This window comes from Leuresthes tenuis, unplaced genomic scaffold (assembly GCF_036924035.1).
Source record: "Leuresthes tenuis unplaced genomic scaffold, fLeuTen1.0.hap1 SCAF_15, whole genome shotgun sequence".
Lineage (NCBI taxonomy): Eukaryota > Metazoa > Chordata > Actinopteri > Atheriniformes > Atherinopsidae > Leuresthes > Leuresthes tenuis.
In genome coordinates, this window is record NW_027325369.1 from 24,525,991 (window position 1) to 24,539,752 (window position 13,762).

Genomic DNA, 13,762 nt, shown 5'->3' on the forward strand with positions numbered 1-13,762 from the left:
ATGTTCTTTGACCAATGCTGGATGGAATCTTCCACAAAGGATCACTAAAACCTGTCTAAGACAAATACATGAGAGCGTCAATCTTCCCTCTGTGTGGTTTTGTCTCTCACTGGCCCTGTTTGATACCTTAAATCATGTTATCATTGTCCTCAATAAAAATATAATACATATATATGCCTGTTGATAATAAAAAAATGATAAAGACGCAGTGAAAATAGAAAGACATGGATACACAAGTAGCTGGAACAGCAATGCTCGGAGGATATTCTTCAGTTTTCTTAACTGCATAGCAACCATGTTTACTCAAGCCTATCAACATGGACTCTCAGAGGCCGCTCCACGCTGCCACAAGGAGTTTGTGTCGCAGTTTTCAACTGTGCACTTTTATGGTTAAGTTGTTGCAGCTGTGTGATAAGGAATGTAATTGTTCAATTAAAGAAAAATGATCACATTCCTTTCTCTGTTGCTAAACAATAAAACTTGCAATAAAAAGTCATTTTATGAATCAAGATAAATGGTATCCTTATTTAATATATCAAAAAATGAGAAATTACTACGTCACTCTGGACATGTTGTTCCACTTTGCTTGCATTAATAAGGTCTAAAGCGCTCATAATCCCAGAAAAACCCACATAATGCAAAACGGGTGTTTATCCTTTATCAAAAAACTCTGACTCATCTCGATTTCGGTAAAAACCTCATCAGACAACGAAGAGCCAAAAAAACCCTTCTGACAACATAGGCAGAGTGGAAAATCTTGATTTGACTAATATCGACATAGACACATCCACAGATTCTCAGAAGCAGATATGTCTTCAAAAGATAATTATTGCTTTTGCTGCAGTCTGGGACATGCATTTCTGTGTTTTCCTTTTTGTTTGATATAGGCACACAACCTAATAAATCACTTCAGACCACAATAACAGCCTTTTTGTTCTTTTCCGGATTAACAATCAGCAGATTGTTCAGGTTTGTTCGCTTCTGGTACCACCAGCCACACCAGACATTCCAGCCACCTCCATTGACAAATCCTGCATGGCTCAAGGTGTAAGACCATAGCATACATATTTCTTTGCCAAGTCTTGTAGTTTTGTAACTTTAAGTCTGGACCTTGACAGTGGTCGAGTCTCTCTGCAGGACACCAGGCCAGCAGCTGCCATATAAGGGCAAGGCTACTTTGTCATTGGAAAATCTTCTGTAGTTTCCCAGGCAGAAATGGTATGTATGTTTTATTCTTAGCTGTCTTGGATATGTACCAGCATGTGTCAGCGCACTTTTTGTTCTATTTGCACCTACTTAGTTTGCATCCGTGAGTCTGAAAGCAGTGAGTCAACAATTTTGTTTCTCTGGAGTTTCTTTGTTGTCCAGTTATTGATGCTTTTGGGATATTTTCAGCACACAGAATGTCTGACTGTTGCTCAACTGGTGTAATTTTTACTTTGGTAGATGTAAATGTGCTACTGAATCAGAGACATTTCATTGTATGATCCAGAGATGATTATGACTGATTTAGAATGATGCTCCCCTTGTAGTGGGAAGAGATCCATCAATTATGTGATCACAGTCTCATTATGGTGGGCAGACAATGTGGTGGGTACATGAAGTCAACACTTTTATTATTTGGATCAATCTTCAAAGACACCACCTCATGACACTCATATTCGGCCCCCTTCTGAAATGATTTGCAATGTTTAACTGGCAAAAAGAACATCTGGAAAAAAAAACACCATCTGAACAAAACACACCAGCAGATCTTAAGAATGTTTGATACTTTGAAAATGTAAACACTTACTGGAGGAAATGTTTCTTTCCCAGAATTAAAACAGGGAGAATTCTGTATCAACTTTATGGCGAGCCAATGATGTGCGCCAGAATTCAGAGCTTTGATTGGGTTCAGCTGCTGTGAACAGTGCTTACCCTCTGGTGGATTTCATCCATATCTAGCAAGAAACTACCTATGCAAGCCAATTCCAAGTACTTACAACAAGTCTTGGCGCTGCAACTTTTTCATTTATGTAGTAAACATAAAATATCATTTTTCTGAGGTTTTTGCTTTCAGATACCTTTGACAAAGGAAGTGATATGTTAACCTTTAGTTAGTGAGATCAAGGTTTTAGATATGATTACTTTTCTATTACATAAAAAATTAAACTGTGACACTAAAGTCGCCTCTGACGTGAAATGGCAAGAACACTGACAAAAGCTGCTTTCCATTAAACTGAGACATTTCCAGGTTCCCTGCAGTGTACACGCTGCCTTACTGGAGTGACAACACAAAGCCATGATCAGAAACCTCTGGTACTTTTCTGACTATGCCGATTAAAATGTGGGTTGTGAAGAATTTGAATCCCTTCTATTTTGCTGTATAAAAAGCTATCATTATCAAAGCACTCTGCACCACTGGCTGGAGCGAGAATGTTTGGTAGGTTGTGTTACTCATGTTTAGTTTTCATGCCTTCCTGGAACTGGGAGACAGCCTTGTTAAAATTAGGCCCTTTTAAGTCTGTCAATTTACAAAACAGTGACATATTGTTGCCTTGTAAACGTGTCTCAAAATGACAAAATTTACTGGACAGGCAAAATAACTGCTGAAGTTCATGAATTCCAAAATCAATTTCTTTGACAGAGACATATTATGTCCTTTTTTAAAACAAAAAATACAATTTGTCATCAGTGCTTCTCTGCTTTCTCAAGCTAACTGCTACTTTTGGCTATTGTTTCATCCTGGACAAGTAGCATGTGCTAAATCCATTACACTAGAATTAGCTTCTGAATGGATTCCTTTTTGTTTTTTTATTCTTAACCTCTATTAATTACAGCACCTAATACCTCTCATGCTTCTCTTGCTATAACTCTATAAAATGTAGGTATCAGTATGAGAGTTTCTTTAAGAATGTGTCATTTTCTGTTTTGCTGGCTGGTATCGCCACAAGAGATTGCATTTCTCCTGCGTTGGCTTGTCTACGTTGGCTCCCAGTAAAATTTAAAATAAAATTTAAAATTCACCCTATCACATTTTGAAAGTCCCTCCGTGAGTCTATCTGGCTAAGACCCTGATCATTAACCTAATTGATAATTTCCAAAGAGAATTAGGGATATAGAGGGAAGCAACAAAAACACAGACTATATTCAAAGTTATTTATGTGAATTGTCAACTTCCACTGATCTTTCACCATCTGCTGTTAGAAACCAAAATAAGAATGCTTTTACGAAAACTATTTTTCATCATATTTTGTTTATAAACTAAATGACTGCATTGCAACACGATCTGATTACGGTACCACAGGAAAACAACGGTAAAAACTCAAACAGCAAGCTTTAAGATTGTTCAGTGAAGTGATATGTTAACTGCTCTCCCTGCTGGAGCTGGCTGTGTCTGCTCTTTGTCTGGGTGGAGGCTGCAGCTCTCCCATTTCCTTCTCCCTGCTGAGGTAAAAATGAGTCACTGAGTCAGCAGCTGGTCTCCGTCATCACCAGTGTCTCCCAGAATTCCTCAGGAGATCAGATAGCTATACTCTGACGACACTTCCTTTTTGTCCATTTATGGGTATAATCGCTGTAATGATAAAAAAGATCAAATTGTTGTTGTTAGTGATCAGATTTATGTTTGCATAAGTCAGCCCATAATTTAGTTGCTTTGTTTAGATAAGCCTTGTGTGTCTGAAGTTTGAAAGCTCAGGGCTGCAAATGATCTTGCCGGCTCCTTTGAAGAGTTTCTTTCCCACTTATGATGTACACCATGGAGATCAGAGCTCTTTCACTCTCAGAGGCCACCTACATCATCAGGAGGCTGTTTGACAACAGACCAGAGGGTGGAACAAATGAGGCCAATATATGAGTGACTGACTTCACAGCATCTTTACAGTCACTGTATCTGTTTTCTGCTGCTTCAGATGTTTCATCAACCATCTAACTTGTAATTTAAAGGTGACATGTGAAAACCCGCACTTAGAAATATACCTAAACACAGACAACTTTCCACAAGCATTTGAAATTGATTTGAAACAGCCATATGCTGACATGCAGATACTTAGCAACTGTATTTTTTTAGGCTACTCTTCTCATCATCTTACTTAGTAGTTGGCCTATCACAAATGAATAGATTTTAGTAATTACATTGTTCAATATCAGCACATATACCGACTTTCCAATTAATAAAATCAGAAAAAAAAAAGCTAGACATTATTTGACTTGGTTGACTTAATGCACGTCACCATGGACTCCCATAGTATCATTGTTATAATATCAATTTGGAGGACTGCATTTCAAACACGTTCCGGACTCCTGAGCACTCACATATGCACAATGTATAACACACCTGTAAGAGCAGACGCGGTTAAACGCAGACTATCTGGGGAGTCTGTCGTGCACAAAAAAATGAGTAGAATGGTAGATAGCATATTTTTATCTGTTTTCTATGTTGGCGTTTGACAACCTGGCATTAAAAAGCACCTGCACTCTGTTTTGGAAATAAGGAAGTTAACAACTTGGCAACTAGTAAACTTCATTTTGGCATCAAAGAGCTGGAACACAAACTGAATGCTTCTTCTTTTTTATTATTCAGTCAAGCTGAAGAGAAATGAAACATAAAAACAGAAGGGAGTTAACTATTTTTGCCTGCTCTGTTGATTACGGATGAGTGGATGCCATTATGAGGTGTTTAAACCGAGGTGTTTAGCTTTCCCATACCACTGGCTCAGCGGACAGGCAGGTCTGTGTCTTCCTCTGTTTTCCTGCTAAGGGAGGTGCCGTGCAGAGGGCTGCTTATTTGAGTAGTCACAATGGAATCTTCTGTCGCTCCTGTTCTGACCGTGCAGGTTGGAGACGAGAAGTAGATCGGTCAATCCCCACTGACAGTCCACTCTGTTTGATGTTTATTCATGAGGCTTTGTGGAAAAAATAGACTGGATTTTTGAAGAGAGGCTGATCGCTCTCCATCCTTTCACCTGTTTTATTTTCCAGGTGGAGTAACAACAGTGAGACCTACCCGATGCCTTTGCTTTACCACTTCTTGTGCAGTTTATGACTCCAACTCATCTGTCCTCAGTTTGAAAGAAAAAGCAAAGCCATTGGAAAGAACCAGATGGGTTTCCTGCAGAAAGGGAGATTAAAATCTCTATATTGCTATTCATTCCTGCTTGGAATCTTTCACTTTATTGATTTTGGGAAGAGCACAGAGCACTGTTGTATTTCAGTTCTATGCTACATCATGTTGCCTGAAGCAAAGATCATTGATCCCAAACATTAACTTGGAGGATGAGTTATATAGTCAGTTGTTGGCTTTTCTTTTAGTTATCCTCCTCCAGAGGTATCTATGTCCATTATACTGCAAAATACTGTGTGAATATTTGCAATTTCTAATTGCTGACAGTTTTTCCTGTTTTCCTTTTAATTCCTTTGTCTGCTGTTTTAAGCAATGGCTGTTTATTGAATTAACATTCTGTGAATATAGTTATTTGAATTAATGTCTAAATCTGTCATTCCTGCTCTGAATTCAAATAGTTGCTTTTGCAACTGTTTTTACAGCTGCTACCTCTCATTATTGTTAATAAGCCGCTGGAAACACATTTTATTTCACACTGACAAAATGCCAGATATATCTACTGAGCCAAGACAATGATCATTCTCAAAACCTCAAAAACAATTCAACATTTGACAGCAAGTTTACAGTTAAAGTCTGTATAAATAAACAATGGCTCTTTTGGGATAACTATAGACTATATGAATGTAAAGGTAGTTAAAAAAAAGTAGCTAATATTTTGCCTGCATATTTTTTCAGCATCAAGCAATTCTCTTGTTTTAAATGAATGTTTGGGTTGGATCAACATTAGCTACCACAGTTATAAAACTTATGTAGAAGGGCTGGGTTTCAATTTAAGTGAGTGGGATGTATTCATTTTACATTAGTTGCTGTATAAGCAAGTCTAGGGTTAGGATATGGTTTGCTCATATCAGTTTTGTTGTTTCATTAAGGTCTGTTTCCATTCATTCAACAACACTGATGTAAATAACATTTACAAAATAGTTGTTCGTACAACATGACTAAATTTAGTTTCAATGAACATTGTTATATACCTTTATATATTAAAACAGAATCAGTGCTGAAAGAAAAGCCATAACATGTGAAAATGTGTTCCATGTTTTTTTTTTGAGTGCCAATTTACACATTTTAGGTGAGCTGTGTTGCCCATATTGTGCCTTTTTGAAAAGAGTTCAAACACCTCTGTTCTCAGAGCGAGTCGCACACTCACACAATGCAATGACAACAATATGCAGGCAAAGGGAAGTTGCATGCTCTGGCTCTGTGTCACAGTAGCTTTACAATAATAATAGAGGGTTGGTTAAGCCCCACTGAGTGGTATAAAGACAGCTGTCTCAGTGGCTGCGGACTGTTTGACTGTTTAAAAAAAAAACAGAAAACACTTAACACGGAGGGGAGCTGTTGTGCAATTGATTGTACCAACAGATTCAGAAAGGAGTTGAACTTTTCATTTTACAAACTTATGAAAAGTAAAGAGCAGAGAGCCAAATGGATTGTTGTAATCCAGCTATACAGCCGTAATCCAGGCAAACACTGTGAGTTTGGTATGTTAGATTTTTAAGGAAAGTCATTACTGCAGGCTTCAATATTTTGACATATTTAGGCGATTTTGCTTCCCATATTTATAATGTGTGCAACTGCACTGTTTTTGTATTTGATGGAAAAAACAGTGCTATGGCAAAATTAACGAATGCATTTTGAAAGGAAATGTGCACAGAAAGTGACTTAATATTGTAGAGTTTGCTCCAAATATTTTTTTTACAAAGTTTCCTATCGTTGTTTTGATAGTTAAATCACATTCCTAACCTGCCTTTTTAGTACTTTTGATGTCTTTGTCGTCTTGATTTTCCTGTTGTTGAGTAGAAGTTTTTTTTTTTACTTTAATCAAGCCAAGCCAAACCAAATGAATATCTCTGGTGCACAATTCTTTGGTAGGGCACATAGATCCTTTTCGAGACCAACAACCTTTGATTTAAAATGACATTCACATGGTGTACTCCCATTCCTGTGGCTAACGGTGGCAGCCATGTTGAATGTTTTTGCCACTCACGGATCCGTGTCTGTCTAAGTGGAGCAGTGACATAAGTGCCTACCCTCTATAAACAGCTGATCCAATTCACATTGAAGGGATGCTGTTTGAAGAGGAAAATGCAGTAGAAAAGTAGAGCTTTGTTGAGTTGAAGTGTACTTCTCATTATCTGATGTGAGGGGTGCATGCTTAGACACTATGAATAGACTCAGGGTAACATAGACTAATTTCTAACACATCTCACTGTAAACTACAAGGTTTCAAGAAGCTTTGTCCTCATCTTGATTTCATGATCTAGCTGCCAGGTATGACCAGGTGAAAAGAAAGTAACTTTTCCCACATGATGAACTTTCCATTTGATTAAACAAGAAAAACATCTTTGTTTGTTCACCAGAGAAGATCAATAACCCATATCATAGCAGAACACACAATTATTTATTATTAGATTTACACATTAATGCCAGAAACTCTTTCATTTCTATAAACCAACCAACCAAGATCACTAATTTTGTGGTTGAGCTCCATAATTTACTATTTTCTTCAGAGTGGATTAGAAAGATGTATGAGACCAGATGGTGCTCTGAATGAATGCTGATTGCTTTCAGATGTATGTTCTCACCCATTAACACAAGATGCTCACTTAAGTCTAATTTCTGATTCTGGAAGGTTGATTGCATTGAGATCCCATTTAGGGCAGTTACTTATATTCAACTTAATGTTGTTGGATGTTATCTAGCATCCCATAGTGCAGCCTGTTGAGAGCTATTACAAATGTTTAAGGGGAGTTTTCTGGTTCCTGTGGGATATACAGGGACTGGACGCCCCTCCCTGTGTGTGAGCCACTCTGTGGTGTTTGGCTTCAAGGCCTTCATGACACCATTCCTCTGCACACTAGCCAGGCTGACTTTTCCTCTCGTTCGCCTTCAGAAACTGCTTTAATAGTCTTACAGTCAAGTTTGTAAAGAGAGTGAGAAACTGGAGAAATGAGTTAAAATCAGATGAGGTGAGAAATAGGAAAGCTTTTCTATTGACTTTTAGGACATAATGTGGCTCAGTCGAAACTCTGAGCTAACAATTCAGTTTCTGGATTCTGAGGTAATTTTGTCACGACCTTGTGTCACCCCGGGTCTGTTTTATCCAAGAGATCAGCTCAGATCTCATTATAAATACGATGCTGTTGCAAGTCTCGATAGATCACAAAATAAAGGAACTCAGAGGCCTGAGCTGTGGAGTCAGTCTTGCATAATCACCATCAGTTAGTGCTTGATGTGAATTGAGACAAGCACAAATACAACTTTGTGGCAGCAGAGGAAGCCTCAACATCTGCAGCTCCTCTCATCTTGTCCCATCTTCCCAGAAAATAAGGCTATCGGAAATCCCATGACTGAAAGCACCTTCGCCCCATCATCTGGTCCTCTTTAACACCCGGCAGAGGACACACCCACTTGGGCTTAGTTGTTCTGTGATACTTCAGCTGGACCTGCCAACTAGTGGGTCTTTTTTTCACCGTTGGACCAATTTGAAGGAACTTTTTTTTTGACAGCCACCTCATGAAAGACTCAGTTCTTTACTTTCCAAAGGAAACAGTCTGCACATGTTGATTCTCATTAGAGCTAGCAGTGTTGTGCCTGTATCTGAGTGATTGAAAACCCTTTTTGGTGAACTATTGATTCAGAGTATGTGGAGTCAATAAGTAAAGGGCAAACAAATATTCTACTTGGTAAACTGCAAATCCTTCCCCTGTCCACAGCCTCCTGTTTGTAATTTTTGCATGTGTGTGCGTCAGAGTGTGTGTGCACTGACTGTTGCTATGAAGAAATCTTGTATACAATCCCGCAGCTGACCTCTGGGGAAGCGCCTCCAAACTGGCTGCGGGTCAAATGGCAAGTCCAATTCCACAGAGGACAGTGGGAGCGATAGGAGGATATAAGGGGGCAGGAAAGAAGGCTTTGAGTCATGCAGCACAAAGAAGTGAATCACTCTGCACGGCCTGGTGATTGACTTGTGTTTGGATCCATCACCGTCGTGGAAATGGCTGGAATCTAAGCCAAGACTGGAGAGTAGCTTCACATTTGACAGCAGTGTGTACTGATGAGCCCACACACTAGTTAAGTTCAAATTCACTTATTCACATAGACACACATGGGACTGACGGTTTTTCCTGTCCTGAGAATCTCAGTTATAGTGTTTGCTCAGTGTCAGTATGATAGAAGATGGACATGTTTGCTTTGGTTGGGTAAGAGCTGTTTGCAATCTGCATATCTGGATGTTAAGAACGTGTATTCATAAAGAGAAAAGAGCAAAAACAAGCTCAGTCTGGGATAGTTTACATACCACAGAGGAGATAGATTATGAGGTCCTACAGAGCAAAGACAAGAAGAACGAAACTAAACACAAGTGGAATATCTCACCTTAATGCTGAACCCATAGCTGACCTCATGCCAATTTCAGTCTGGGACATTCAAAGCTAAATTTAGACACTGAAAGGATATATAAGTACTGAGTTAGATGAAAACGACAAGTTGCTAATGCTTATTTAGTTCACTCATTACTTCCGGATAGCAGGGGAAAGTTTGAAAGTTCACTCTTTCAGACTTATCATGTACTTTAGTTTTAGCGACAAAATGTTGTTGCACTGAGCTCACAGCTTCTCTCTGTCTGATCCATCATGTGCATCCCACATGATATATATCCACGTTGCTTCAAGGCAGCTGTAAAATCAACCTGTTTTTATTTTTTCTAACCAGATGCCCAGAAGTGAAGACAGGCATCGTATTATTAAAACGTCTCATATGAAGGCATTCTTACTAAAGCGGGGTCGTACTACTGCAGGCTGCTGCGTCTGGGGCAAAAGCTTATTGACCTTTGAGATAAAATGAAACAGATTTCAACAACATTGGGAAAGAGTTTCATTTGTGACTTTCTTTTGAAGGCGACTGCTCTAACCACAACAGGAAGGACAGCCAGCGCTCCTCTCCAAAAGTATTTAATCTTGTTCTGTTATAGGCTGGAATGTGGAGAATAGCCATGGTTATGCAGGCTGGGAAGTCTTAAATAACTGCCAGAAGCTTGTCTCTTTTCTGCAGTCTCACACATTTGTCTTTTTCCTGCCATTATCATGCCATGGGCTCAAATTAACATGTTACATTTGATGAGAAGCAGCCATTTTGTCCCTGGCCTTTTGTGCTAATAAACATATTTGATGATTGATCAAATTCATTTATCAATTTCAAAGGTCTTGCTTATAATGAGGAAGAAAGAGACATTTATCACCAGACTCTGCAGCTCCTCACAGTTCTTGAATGTCTTTCGGCTGTTTAGATTTTTTTTAGAGTTCCTAGTTAATTGTTTTGGTTCACTGTGGTTGCTCTCATCAGCAACATTTCCAGAGTCAATCAGCAGATATTTTAGCCAAAGATCTACTTTTTCCTACCTTTCACAGTGCCAAACAACTGACAATCAGTTTTTTTAGCAAGACTGGTGAGCCTAGTGGCACTCTTTACAAGACAAGATTACTATGGTATCAAATGTAGAAAATGGCAGCATTAAAAAAATTAATTAAATGGAAGTAGCAATGGGACGCCAATTATACTTGAGCATACCTAGTGATCATACCTGGAGGCGTGCAACAAGTGTGGAAAACCATGCATATTTCAAGGTCATCAGGGTAAACAGATCCTGTACAGTTTTCAGTCTCTTGCAGTGGTTTTTCTACCTATTTTGTAGGAAATAAAGGTACTTGGTCAAGGGTAGAAACATTTTTGGCATAATATAAAGCCTGCAAAAACTATGCAGGTTTTTCACAAGGTATCACTATGTGAGGTGTTGGGAGTTTCATGGGCTATCATGGCTGACAGACATTGAGATTTAAAACTTGGGAACCAAATACTTTGCACTGACTGGGCCATATTAATAAATCTGAAAAGGAATGGTTTAACTGAAAAATATGAACAAAGTTTCAGGGCAGACTCAGACTCAATGGAGGATATGCAAGATTGCAGATTCTAGCAGAGCGGTCTATAGAGCATCCGAGTCCTCTGGCAGAAGGTCAAGTTGAGGTGGTGGTGGTGAGTGTCTGTGAGATGAGCAAGGACAATGAGAGACAGCACGGCTTTTGATTGAGGGGAGAAATAATAGAAGGGCTGAATGCATGAATGCATGCAGTGACGGAATGAAGGTGGGAGGGAAATGACTAGGCTCACTTTTGTCAAAAAATGCTGAAAAAAAACAATTTGAAGTTGTTTTTGTGTCTCCTAACTCTAACATGCAAAAATGTCGACCTATGAGCACTTTTACACCTTTAAAATTTGAGGGATGTTGTGATTTCTTTTGAATCTTCAAGAACCATCTAAATATTTATGATCGTTCCCTTTGGGGAAAAAAAAAGAAAAAGCAAGAGTTAATGTGGTGTTTTTTCTGATTCATGGATGAGGAGATAAAATTAGAGCTATGTCGAAATCAAAGCATGACATCTTTCATGCTGTTTTTTATATGCAAATAGAAGAAGTGAACCAGAGCAAGTGTCTGGGAAGGATGAAATTAAATATATTCAACAAATGTGCAAAAAATGTATTTGCTTCAGGTAATTTTTGCCTGTTTTGAAGATGACTAGATGGATAAATGGAAACAATGTTGACCTGGTAAATATTAAAATAGCGTGACTTACCAGCTGTTTCCAGTCTGAGCCACCACACTAAACTCACGTGACAGACTGGTGTCTTTCCAGATGTGATATATTATCCCACATATTTCCAGAGACAACAAATAATTCCTGAAGACAAGCTCCCTCCTGTTTTCCTCTTATGGATATTCACTGCAGTTGCCATTTTATTTTTCCTCCAAGGTAAAAGCTGTGGGGTCTGGTTGCATTATCACAGACTAAAGATTTTGCATGGACTCGAGATCTTGCACGATCACTATTTGCAAGACCACAATTAAATCTTTTGTGAGATTACTTCCCATCTTACATCTGGTGGAAATTCTTAAAAAACGATGAAGTCGTCCAATAAGCAGCTTTTAGCCATAGCTGTATTTTCTATGTTGTGTGCTGAAAATACAGGAAAAAAAATAATTAAAACACAATTTGCATAAAACAAGACGAAAGACTTATGATAATATTCAACTTGTTGGAATTGTCATCACCCCAAGATGTGAGAAAGATTGCCTTAAAATAGCCCGGATTGAGTTTTGACCACCTTAAACGAAACGACAGAGATAAATATGCAGCTTTGTTGTCTGCTTCAAACCTGTCAATGGAAACATTTGCATATCTTTGGTTTGCAGGCTGAACACATTCAGAAGGCACTGGCACTTACAACTTAATCTTCACTTTCATCTCAACCTCTATGTTTTTACAAAATTGGAATTTAATTCATCTTGCAATCAGAGGCAAATTCCCAAAACGAATGCTAATGTTTGTCTGTGACAAACAATCGAAAACTTTTACTGTCACGTCATTGTCTTGTTTTCTCCATGTGGTTGATCCACAAGAAGATTTCATGATTTGCATCAGCTGCTTTCACAAAATGTTTCGACGAGTTACTCAGAAAACTCAAAGGTACTCTTTTCGTTTCCCTTGAATTATGTGATGACGACACTTTAGAGAACAGTCCTTCTCACATACATGTGCACTTACCTCAAGTAAAATGGTTTAAAAGGAGTTTACTTATTCCTTAATTTAAATTCTATTCACTTTTACATGTGGAGGGGTTTTATGAAACCTTTTTGTATGCAATGTGAGAAAAATAGCTTTTCTATGGAGCACTGTTCTGAGATGAAGAAAATCTTTAGAGCTTTTGATATCTGGATCCTCATCTTTGCGTTGGCCTGGTCAAAGTTAGACGAACCAAAAGCAGCAGCAGACCAAGTCTCAATCTGATAAAGAGGCCCAAAGACTTGAGGACATTCCACACATATGGTCTCTTCTGCTGGGTTAAATCCTGGGAATGCTGAGGCTCAGGTCTGGAATTAGGATAGGTCAAACCCTGTGAAGTACAGCAAGATTATTGAGATTTTCCACACAAACTTTGCAAATTATTGTCACACTGAGTAGTGACTACTTCCCAAAATGTAAATTTAGTGGAGAAAGAGTTCTTTTTAGCTATTTAGAAAATAAACAGCTTATTGAGTTCTTCAGATCACAAGAACATAAAGCCCACAAGCTGCATTAACTGTAAAACCTTTCCTTCTCCATACATACATGTGCCAGTCATGTTTTAAGCACGTGTAAGTGGCTCATGGATTTTGGGGAATCAATCAGATCAGCAAAATTTCCTTCAAAGTACATGTAATTATATTCAGAAGGCAGCCCAAACTCAGCCCTACTGTTAAGTGTAAGCTGTTCTCTGTCCACATGCAAATGTTTAATTGAGATGACATTAGAGCGAACAGTAGAACACGTTTGGGGTGGCAGGAAAAACACGGCAGGCTGCCAAGGGACTGCAGATCCTATATTCTGTTGGTTTAGGTTTGGTGGGAGAACAAATATTGACGTCAAAAAGTAAAAATGAATCTCATGTGCCTCTTTTCTCTGTAGCTTACTTGAAGACAAGACGACCGCAACATCCCTTCCTTTCTCTCTGCAGCTGCAGGACTTTCAGCCGCAGCAAACCAGCCTCACTAGACTTCTCGTATGACTGCTGTCAGCATGGTCATTAAGTCTTTCAGTCTGGGTCTGTTTAAACAAGCTCCTC